This window comes from Tamandua tetradactyla, chromosome 1, assembly GCF_023851605.1.
Source record: "Tamandua tetradactyla isolate mTamTet1 chromosome 1, mTamTet1.pri, whole genome shotgun sequence".
Lineage (NCBI taxonomy): Eukaryota > Metazoa > Chordata > Mammalia > Pilosa > Myrmecophagidae > Tamandua > Tamandua tetradactyla.
In genome coordinates this window covers 142,305,699-142,317,322 of record NC_135327.1, presented here as the reverse complement: position 1 = coordinate 142,317,322, position 11,624 = coordinate 142,305,699, and the positions used below count along the sequence as shown (strand labels likewise).

Below are 11,624 nucleotides of genomic sequence, written 5' to 3'. Positions count from 1 at the left end.
TGAGATGGCACTAATATTGCTAGACCCATGACTAGCTTGTATCTCTATCACTTGGGTGGCTGAAGACAAGCTGGCTGACCAATCATCATGTCCACTTGCTGATTTAGTGCCTCTTTTGCAGTAGATAGATAAGATCCTCCCATCCTGTGCCCACTCCCATAGGTCCATCTCATGCCTCTTCCATAGACCTCATTGTCCCTGATTTTTCAATCTTCCCGCTTCTGGACTCCTTATCAACCAGCCAAGTCATTCATCATGCCCCTGAGTCTGACAATAACCTTACCTTGAACTACTTCTCCACACAAAGTGATGCCCTCTCAAAGCTCTGCCCATAGGAGAATTTCCACTCACTGCTGTCATTCAGAAAAAAAAAAACAAAAACATGAGTTGGCTCTAGTACAACAATAGTCCACTTTAAACTTGCACCAACATTCAGAATTTCCCCATCCATGAAACAAAAATGGCCTTTTTCCTCCTCCATCAGTTGATTTTACAGAAACCCCTAAGAAGTCACAGGTATGAGCCAAGGGAGTGGCATCAGTATAACTGTGGATCTGTGCTACCTGTTCTTGCAGCTTTCTTATAATCTCTAGACCTATTTTACATCGATCCCAGATGTACTACTTCCACTGCAGAATGGATAGCTACTGATGGACTTGGGGCTTTAACAGTACCCAGGTCATCATAATGAGCAGTTCTGGCCACATTGATTCTTCATGTCCCATGGTTAGAAACTCATTTCCACTGAGGCACTGTAGCATGCCAAGAGCTGTTTGCTTCTGCACTGTAGAGGACTATGCTATGACTTCTGCTAGAGGTCAACTTGTTAGAGGCTCCACACAGCATCCTTCTCACCCGAAGGTCTCTATTACCTTGAAATCTGCTGGATTTATGGTCCAAGAGGAAATATTGCTTGTATTGCAGTCTAGATCCACTACAAAGATCTTTCCTGCTCTGCTCCCCTCTAGAACATAGTAGCTCTCCATAACAGCCTATAAAATGGTAGGAAGGGTATATGCTGCTTCCCGAACTCAGAGATGGCCATAAAGCATTATACTTCTTTGTTAGTATTAGGAGATGCAAGGTGCAATAAATAAGTTGACCTATGCTTGGGAGGGAATGTCTGCTCATGCCCTAGACCACAGGACTCATCAAACTTCAGAAATCTGGAAGGTTTTTGAATCTTCATGGGACTTATTTCCCATCCAATACATTGAAGGTATGTGTAATCATACCAAGGCATTTAGATTGCTTGTGGTTTCTTGTTCAAAAGGCCCAATTAACATAATGTCATCAATATAATGGACCAATATGACATTTTGTGGAATATCCAGCTGGCTCAGTTCCCTTTATCTATATTGCAACAGAGAACAGAAGAATTAATAACCTAGGGGTAAGACCGTGTGCATAGTTGACCATCACATCTGAATAAGAAATGCATGCTATTCTCCTTTCTAATGTGTGTTGAAAAAAAAATGTATTTGCTAGATCAAAAGCTGTGCATTGGGACTTCTGGCTTTTGTTAAGAATGTGGAAAGTCAGGAAAAGTATCATTTCCAAACTTCCAACAAGAAAAAGTCGGATAATCTACAAAATCATAGCTTTTCTTGGGTCCATCAGAAAGTGGAGATCACAGGGCAACCAACTAGGTTGAAATATAAGGAAAGATAGGTGATTCCAAAGCAAGACAGGGCATGAGCATTTGCTTACCTAATGGAGAGGCCAGGTATCATACAAATACAAATTGGTAAGAAGAATTCAGCTACAATTTTTAATAAAACATTAAAGACTGTGTATGGGCTAGTATGAGGATAAAGAAACCTGGGAGGTGCAGACACGAAGAGAATATGCATACATTCGCAGGCTTTTCTCCAGGTGCTTATGAAAAAAAAAACACAAGGGTAGGACAGAGAATAGAGAAAAGCTTCCTCATTATGCATGCCTGGGGCAGAGGAGAAAGAGCTGCTTTGGATAAGCACGAAGCTCCCACCAGGGCACAGGAAAAACCCATTGCAGCTGGGAGAAAGAAACAGAAAACTATACCTCTACCAGTGGGGAAAGCATAGAATTAATGATGAGGCTCTACTCCTAGAGACACTGCCTGCATAAGACTGAGGCTTATGCCAGATCAGTAGTGAACAGACCCCTCCCTGCAACCAGGCTAGCAAATACCTAGTAACAAATAACAACTGTCTATTGCTTCTGGAGAGGGAGGAGCAGGAAAGACAAACCTCTCTGAATCCCAGACTTAGAGGGAAAGCCTACAGCTCAGAGTGGAACAGGAACTTTGAGATAAACTCTTTGGCAACCTCCTCACTTGAAACACAAAGAAATTGAGGAGGAATTTGATGCCTGTTGTATACTGAGGATAATCATAGCAATAACAACAATGATAAAAATTCAAAACCAGCTCCCCAAAACTGCATACATATGCATGTGCACACACACATACCCACTTTCCATCTAGCACAAGAGGCATTCCCAATTCCAGATATAAATAGTGTTTATCTAAGTCTCTACTGTCTTACAGGTGCTGTCCACCAATTAGTAAAAAATTATCGGACATAAAAACAACCCACTCTCATGAGAGATGGCAATAAATGAAACCAGACACAGAAATAACCCAGATGTTAGAATTATCAGACAGGGAGTTTAAAATAACTATTATTAAATTTTAAAGGCACTAATGAAAAAGATGGCCAACTTTCATGAACAGATAGGTAATATTGGCAACAAGCTACAAATTATAGGAATCAAATGGAAGTACTACAGATGAAAACCACAGTAACAGAGATGATGATTGCCTCAAAGTCTCATCAGTAGATTCAAAGCAGCCAAGAGAAGAATCTGTGGAATTGAAAATAGTCTATAGAAATAATCCAAATTAAAACACAAAGAGAAAAAGAGAGTTGGGGGGTGGAGGATTGGAGCATTCAGAGCTGTGCAATATTATCAAATGGTCTAATATATGTAAAATTAGAACACCAGAAGAAGAAAAGAGAAAGATAAATGATAATAATAATTTGAAGAGAGAATGATAATTTGTCAAAATCACTGAAAATACCACCAATGATCCAAGAAACGGAAACACCAGAAACAAAACAATGCTCACACACCACAACTACGCACATCATATTCAAACTGCAGAATACCAAAAACCAAAGAAAAAACTCTTGAAGGCAGTCAGAGAAACAAGGCTTGTTACAAACAGTGGAACAGAAATAAGAATCGCAGCAGAACCAATTAGTCAGAAATTATGAAAGCAAAAGGCAATGGAGAGATAACTTTAAAGTGAGGAAAGGGGGAATACAACAACAACAAAAAATCTGTCAACCAAAAATGCTCTATCCAATGAAACTATATTTCAAAATGAAGAAGTCGGAAATTTCAACATTCCTTTATCAGGAATTGATAGAACAAGTAGGCAGAAAATCAATACTGATATCAGTGATCTGAAGAGCATTATCAGCCAAGTTAACCTAACTGATGTCTATGGAACACTTCAGCAAATAATAGACAATTTAACATTCCCTTCAAGTAAACATGGAGCATTCATAAACCCAAACCATATTCTGGACAATGAAGCAAATCTTAACAAATTTAAACGAATAGAAATGATACAAAGTGTGTTATCAGACCATAACAGAATTAAACTAGAAATCAGTAACAGAAAGATGGATCTGGGAATTCTCCAAATGTCTGGAAATTAATCAACACAATTGCAAATAACCTATTAGTAAAAGAGATTATCAAGAAAAATTAAAATATATTTTTAACTAAATGAAAATGAAAAACCATATTAAAATCTGTGAGATGCTGCTAAAGCAGTGCTTAGAGAGAAACTTATAGCATTACATGTTTATATTAGACAAGGAAAAGTCTAATATCAGTAACCTAATTTTTGACCTTAAGAAACAAGAGGAAATTAAATCCAAAGCAAACAGAAGGAAGAAAATAATATATATTCAGGCAGGAATTAATGAAGTGGAAAACAAAAACAAGAGAAAAAAATCAATAAAATCAAAAGCTGATTCTTTGAAAAGATCAATAAAGTTAAAAAAAAAAGAAAAGAAAAAATGTAAACAACACCCATAAAAACTCTGTAGTTTAATGTTTATGGTGGTTTTAATCATAATAGCAAAAATCTGGAGACAACCCATCAAGTGGTGAATGGCTAGATGCAATGCAATGCTACTAACCAAGAGCATTTTGGAGATGCCAAACTACAGGGTTAGGAAACAGATACTTTTTGCCAGGTCCTTGTGGTGGTGCAATTGAATTTATCACAAAAGAGCATGTAGGAATTTCTTTGTAGGGATTGAAATGTTCTTTTATCTTGATTGTGGTGATGGTTAAAGAGCATGTATTTCCCCAAATTCATAGAACTATATACTTATTGGATTAGAATTATCATATGTAAATTATGCCTCATTATGATCAGATTTTTAAAGAAAGATCCATCTATATACTAGTTACAGCAAACGTCCTTTAAATATAAAGATACAGATAGATAGAAAATGTTAGAAAGAGAAATACCATGAAAATACCAACCAAAAGAAAATTAGTTTGATTATACTAATGTATTAGTCAGGGTTCTCTAGAGAAACATAACTAACAGGATATATCTGTAAATATGAGATTTATAAAAGTGTCTCACGCAACTGTGGGAACAAAAGAGTCCAAAGTCTGTAAGGCAGGCCACAAGCTGGCAGCCCCAATGAAGGTCCTCAACGAACTCCCAGGAGAGGCTGGCTGGCTGAAGTGGAAAGAGAGATTGTTTCTTCTGAATTCTCCTTAAGCCTTCATGTGATTAGATTAAGCATCACTCATTGTAGAAGACACTCCCCTTAGCTGACTGCAGATGTAATTAGCCATGTATGCAATCAACATGCTCATGATTGAAGTCCATGAAATGTCCACACAGCAAAAGATAGGAGAATACTTGCTTGACCAAACAACTGGGCACCATCACTTGGCTAAGTTGACAACAGAACCTAACTATCAAAACTAAGATTAAAGTAGACTTTCTTTAGGCCAAAAGATAAAAAGGGACATCTAACAATGATTGAAAGATGATAAAATAATCCTTAATCTATGGTCATGGCCTGAGTTTGTAGCATCCTTCTCTCAGTAACTAAAAGAACAGGCACACACATACACTTGTACACACACAAATCCATAAATTTATAGAAGACTTGAAAAATACACTTACCCATCTGACCTAGTTTTTGTTTGTAGGAACTACATTCAACAACTGCAGATTACACATGGTTTGCATTGGAATATTTACCAAAATATAACATAGCTGTTCTCAACAAATGAAGTTTGAAATCATACAGTGTAGGTACTTTGCCTACTAGAAATCAATAATAGAAAGATAATTAGAAATCACCAATGTTTGGACATTATTCAAAACCTTCTAAAAAACCCATGGGTCAAAGAAGAAAAAACAGTGGAAATTAGAAAATATTATAATATTAACTGGAAATAAAATAAAACATAAAATCAGAGATACATCTAAAGTAGTGGTTAAAGAAAGATTTATACCTTTAAATCCATACAACTAAAAAGAAGAAAGATTTAAAATCAGGCAGTCTAAATTTCTATTCCAAGAAACTATAAAAGAAAAGAAACTCAATCCAAGTAAGTAAGCAAGAAAACAAACAAGAATATGAGTAGAAACCAATAAAAGAAAACAAATGAGCAATAGAGAAAACCCAACAAAAGCCAAATGGGATTGCCAAATGTGAAAAGATGAAGAAAATTGATAAATCCCTAGTAGAATTGATCAAGGAAAAAGAGAGGAAATGCAAATGATAATGTCAGAAATGAAAATGGGAGCATTAAATGTTGAAATTAAAAAGATAAGAGCATATCATGAACATTTAGTGCCAATAAATTTGACAACTAAGATGAAATGAACAAATTCCTTGTAAACCACATTTCAAATGTAGAACAAAGAGCAATAAGGAAAAAATTGCAATTATTTTAATTTATGTTGAAAAATCAATTTCAGAAGTAATTCTTCCAACAAAGGACATTTCAAAATCATATGGCTTCACTAGTGAATTCTACTAGAAGCTTGGATAAATAATACCAAACTCACACAATAAGGCAAGAAAAAGAAATGAAAGAAACAAAGATTAGAACTGAAGAAGTAATATTGTCTTTATTTGTTAATGAGATAATTGTGTATGTAGAAAACCCAAAGAATATATAAAATATAAGAACAATATGTTTCCATATAGTAGCAACAATTGGACAATGAAATAAAAATAACACCATTTACAAAAGCATAGAAATAGATGTAGATAAGCAAAGTATGCACATCAACTCTGCAATGAAAAAAATTACAAAACATTAGTGAGAGATATTTTTCAAAAACCTAAATAAATTTTCATGGGTTGGAAGACTCAGTTTTGTTAAGATGTCAATTATTCCCAAATTGGTTGTGCTGGTTTGAATCTGTTGTGTACCCCAGAAAAGTCACATCCTTTAATTTCATTCAAAATTACTGGGTGGTATCTTTTTTAAAGTTTTCCATGGAGATGTGACCCACCCAGTTGTAGGTGGTAACTTTTGATTAGATGGTTTCCATGGAGATGTGTCTCCACCCATTCAAGGTGGGATTGCTTACTGGACCCCTTTAAGAGGGAACCATTTTGAAAAAAGCTTTAGAGCCATGAGAGCCACCAGAACTGACAGAGTCCTGGGGAAGCCTTATGAAATGAGGACAGAAAGCTACAGACTTTGCCATGTGCCCTCCCAACTGAGAGAGAAACCCTAAGCGTGATCAGCCTTCTTGAACTTAAATATCTGTCCTTGGATGCCTTAGATTGGACATTTTTATATCCTTGCTTTAATTTGGACATTTTCACAGTCTTAGAACTGTAAACTTGCAACTTAATAAATTCCCCTTTTTAAAAGCCCTTCTGTTTCCAGTATATCGCATTCCGGCTGCTTACAAACTAAAACACTGGTATACAGATTCAATGTCATCACAATCAAAATCCAAACAGACTTTTTATAGAAATTAAGATGCTGATTGTAAAATGCATGTGGAATAAAATGATTTGAAAAAGACAAAACATTTTGCTAAAGGAAAACAAAGTTGGAGGATTTATACTGCCTAATTGAAAGCTTATTCCAAAGTAAATATGTATTTCAATAGTAATCAAGATGATATGGTACTGATGTAAGGAGATATATATATATATAAAATATTAAAACTCTCCATTTATATATATATATGTATATAAAATAGAGTTCAGAAATAAATCCCCACATAACTCAGCTACCTGGTTGGTAACAAAGGCACTGATGCAGTTCAACGGGGAAAGGATTGTTTTTCAATAAACAGAGCTGGAGTAAATGAATATCTGTATGGAGGAAGAAAAAAATTAACCCTTAACCCTCCACCATATGCAAAAATCAATTGTAGATGAATCCTTGACCTAAATGAGAAATGTAAATCAATAAAGCTTCTAGGAAAAAAAATATGAGTATCTTTTTTATCTTGGAGATGATAAAAATTTCTTCCCCTAAGTACTAATTATAAAAGAAATGAAAGGAAGATTGGACAAAATTAAATTTAGCTACTCTTATTTACCAAACAATATCATTAAGAAAGTGAAAAGGCAAGACATAGATTGGGAGATGATTTTTGCATTATATATATCTGACAAAGAACTAATATGCAGAATATATAACTCCTACAGTTAGTGATAAAATGTCAAACCAATTTTTAAAATGGCCAAAAGCCTTAACAGGCACTTCACAATAAAGATTATCTAAATAGGTAAGTAGTATAGTAGTATATAAAATGATATCACACATTATTATTTATCAGGGAAAGGCAAATTAAATCACGAGATAATACTGTGTTGATTTGAAGGGATGTATGCATCCTAGAAAAGCCATGTTTTAATCAAAATTCCATTTTGTAATGGCAGAATAATCCCTATTCAATATTGTATGTTTGAATCTGTAATTAGATCATCTCCCTGGAGATGTGATTTAATCAAATGTAGTTGTTAAGCTGGATTAGGTGATGACATGTCTCCACCCATTTGGGTGGGTCTTGAGAAATTTCTGGAGTCCTATGGAAGAGGAAACATTTTGGAGAATGAGAGATTCAGAGAGCAGAGCAGAACGACATAGCCACGAGAAGCAGAGTCTATCAGCCAGTGACCTTTGAAGATGAAGAAGGAAAATGCCTCCCGGGGAGCTTCATGAAACATGAAGCCAGGAGAAGAAGCTAGCAGATGACGCTGTGTTCGCTATGTGCCTTTCCAGATGATAGAGGAACCCTGACTGTGTTCATCATGTGCCTTCTCACTTGAGAGAGAAACCCTGAACTTCATAAGCCTTCTTGAACCAAGGCATCTTTACCTGGGTGCCTTTGATTAGATATATCTATAGACTTGTTTTAATTGGGACATTTTCTTGGCCTTAGAACTGTAAATTAGAAACTTATTAAATTACCCTTTTAAAAAGCCATTCTGGACTTCCAGAGAAGATGGCAGCTTAGTAAGGCACGTGGGTCTTAGTTCCTCCTCCAGAGCAACTACTAAAGAACTAGAAACAGTACAGAACAGCTCCCGGAGCCACGATAGAGACCAGACACACAGCGTACCCCATTCTGGACTGGCTGGACCGGCTAAGAGACTCCACTGCGGTGAGGTCCCCGAGAGGCGTGCGCTTCCCCGGGCCGTGGCGGCTGGCAGCTGGAGCCCCTCCCTCCCTCCTTCCCAGGCCGGCTGGGAGCTTTGGATTGGGTTCCCCAAGCCGCAGCGACCGGAGCCCCTTCCACACACGCGGCTTCCCGGGCCAGCTGGGAACCTTGGATCGGCGGTTCCCCAAGCCATGGCGGCCCTCCCACACGTGGCTTCCCGGGCCGGCTGGGCACTTTGGATCGGCAGTTCCCGAAGCTGCAGCGGCCGGCGACCCTCCCCAACGCGTGGCTTCCTGGGGTGGCTGGTAGCCTCGGAACAGCGGTCCCCCAAGCCGCGGTGGCTGGCGACCACAGCCTCTTCCACACACGCGGCTTCCCGGGCCGGCTGGGAGCATCGGAACAGCGGTTCCCCAAGCCGTGGCGGCTGGCGACCCTCCCCCACAGGCGACTTCCCGGAGGGAAAGGAAACAGTCTCCAATAGTAGTAGAGACTGAGCCCAACCTAACACCAATAGTGGCATTAAGGAACAACTTCTGACTACTAAAAATAGGCCCTCATCTCAGGCGAGAAGTCGCCGATTGGGCTAACTGAAAAAGAGGAAAGGGGGCGAAACAGAGCCTTCTGCAGCTGTTTCTATGGAGGCTTCGTTGCCTCTGGGCTCAGCGCTGGGATTACATAGGTTACAACTGCCCCAAACGCAGAAACAGGCTGCTTTTAGGGCTCTCTACCACCTGAACCTTCCCCACAGGAGGGGTGAAATCAACTCAGGTGGAATCCCTCTCTTAAGGAATCCAGATCCCAGGACTTCACAATTTGAAGCCATTAAAACCAACCTACAACCTTTCCTCTGTCTCCACCACACACCCAGCAGTGAGAGTCCTCCAAAGTTAAAGGAGCCACAACATCTTTTGCTGGTGGGACCCACAGACAGACAAGCACCACGTACTGGGCAGGATAAGAAAAACAGAGCCCAGAGACTTCACAGGAAAGTCTTTCAACCTGCTGGGTCCCACACTCAGGGAAATCTGATTAAATGCCCAGACACCAGCAAAAAATAACAAATCACACCAGGAAAATTGAAGATATGGCCCAGTCAAAGGAACAAACCAATAGCTCAAATGAGATACAGGAGCTGAGACAACTAATTCTGAATATACGAACAGAAATGGAAAACCTCTTCAAAAACCAAATCAATAAATTGAGGGAGGACATGAAGAAGGCATGGGATCAACAAAAAGAAGAAATGGAAAGTCTGAAAAAACAAATCACAGAACTTATGGGATTGAAAAACACAGTAGAAGAGATGAAAAAAAAAAAGGAAACCTACAATGGTAGATTTAAAGAGACAGAGGATAGAATTAGTGAACTGGAGGATGGAACATCTGAAATTCAAAAAGAAACGGGGACTATAGGGAAAAGAATGGAAAAATTTGAGCAGGGGCTCAGGGAATTGAATGATAATATGAAGCGCACAAATATACGTATTGTGGGTGTCCCAGAAGGAGAAGATAATGGAAAAGGAGGAGAAAAACTAATGGAAGAAATTATCACTGAAAATTTCCCAGCTCTTATGAAAGACCTAAAATTACAGATCCAAGAAGTGCAGCACACCCCAAAGAGAATAGACCCAATAGGCGTTCTCCAAGACACTTACTAGTTAGAATGTCAGAGGTCAAAGAGAAAGAGAAGATCTTGAAAGCAGCAAGAGAAAAACAATCTGTCACATACAAGGGAAACCCAATAAGACTATGTGTAGATTTCTCAGCAGAAACCATGGAAGCTAGAAGACAGTGGGATGATATATTTAAGTTACTAAAAGAGAAAAACTGCCAACCAAGACTTCTATATCCAGCAAAATTGTCCTTCAAAAATGAGGGAGAAATTAAAACATTCTCAGACAAAAAGTCACTGAGAGAATTTGTGACCAAGAGACCAGCTCTGCAAGAAATACTAAAGGGAGCACTAGAGTCAGATACGAAAAGACAGAAGAGAGAGGTATGGAGAAGAGTGTAGAAAGAAGGAAAATCAGATATGATATATATAATACAAAAGACAAAATGGTAGAGGAAAGTATTACCCAAACAGTAATAACACTAAATGTTAACGGACTGAATTTCCCAATCAAAAGACATAGACTGGCAGAATGGATTAAAAAACAGGATCCTTCTATATGCTGTCTACAGGAAACACATCTTAGACCCAAAGATAAACATAGCTTGAAAGTGAAAGGTTGGGAAAAGATATTTCATGCAAATAACAACCAGAAAAGAGCAGGAGTAGCTATACTAATATCCAAGAAATTAGACTTCAAATGTAAAACAGTTAAAAAAGACAAAGAAGAATACTATCTACTAATAAAAGGAACAATTAAACAAGAAGACATAACAATCATAAATATTTATGCACCGAATCAAAATGCCCCAAAATACGTGAGGAATACACTGCAATCCTGAAAAGGGAAATAGACAAATCTACCATAATAGTTGGAGACTTCAATTCACCACTCTCATCAATGGACAGAACATCTAGAGAGAATCAATAAAGAAACAGAGAACTTGAATATTACAATAAATGAGCTAGACTTAACAGACATTTATAGGACATTACACCCCACAACAGCAGGATACACTTTTTTCTCAAGTGCTCATGGATCATTCTCAAAGATAGACCATATGCTGCGTCACAAAGCAAGTCTCAACAAATTTAAAAAGATTGAAATCATACACAACACTTTCTTGGATCATAAAGGAATGAAGTTGGAAATCAATAATAGGTGGAGTGCCAGAAAATTCACAAATACGTGGAGGCTCAACAACACACTCTTAAACAACGAGTGGGTCAAGGAAGAAATTACGAGAGAAATTAGTAAATATCTCGAGGCGAATGAAAATGAAAACACAACACATCAAAACCTATGGGACACAGCAAAGGCAGTGCTAAGAGGGAAATT

General features: G+C 38.0%; 1 long non-coding RNA gene across 1 annotated transcript in view; it reads right to left on the bottom strand.

The window, feature by feature from the left end:
* Positions 1-262: 262 nt before the first annotated feature.
* LOC143686726 (uncharacterized) overlaps positions 263-11,624 on the bottom strand; it is a 36,668-nt gene continuing 25,306 nt past the window's right edge. Inside the window, exon 3 of the long non-coding RNA XR_013177273.1 lies at positions 263-353. This is a non-coding gene — a long non-coding RNA (uncharacterized LOC143686726). The remainder of the gene's footprint in view (positions 354-11,624) is intronic.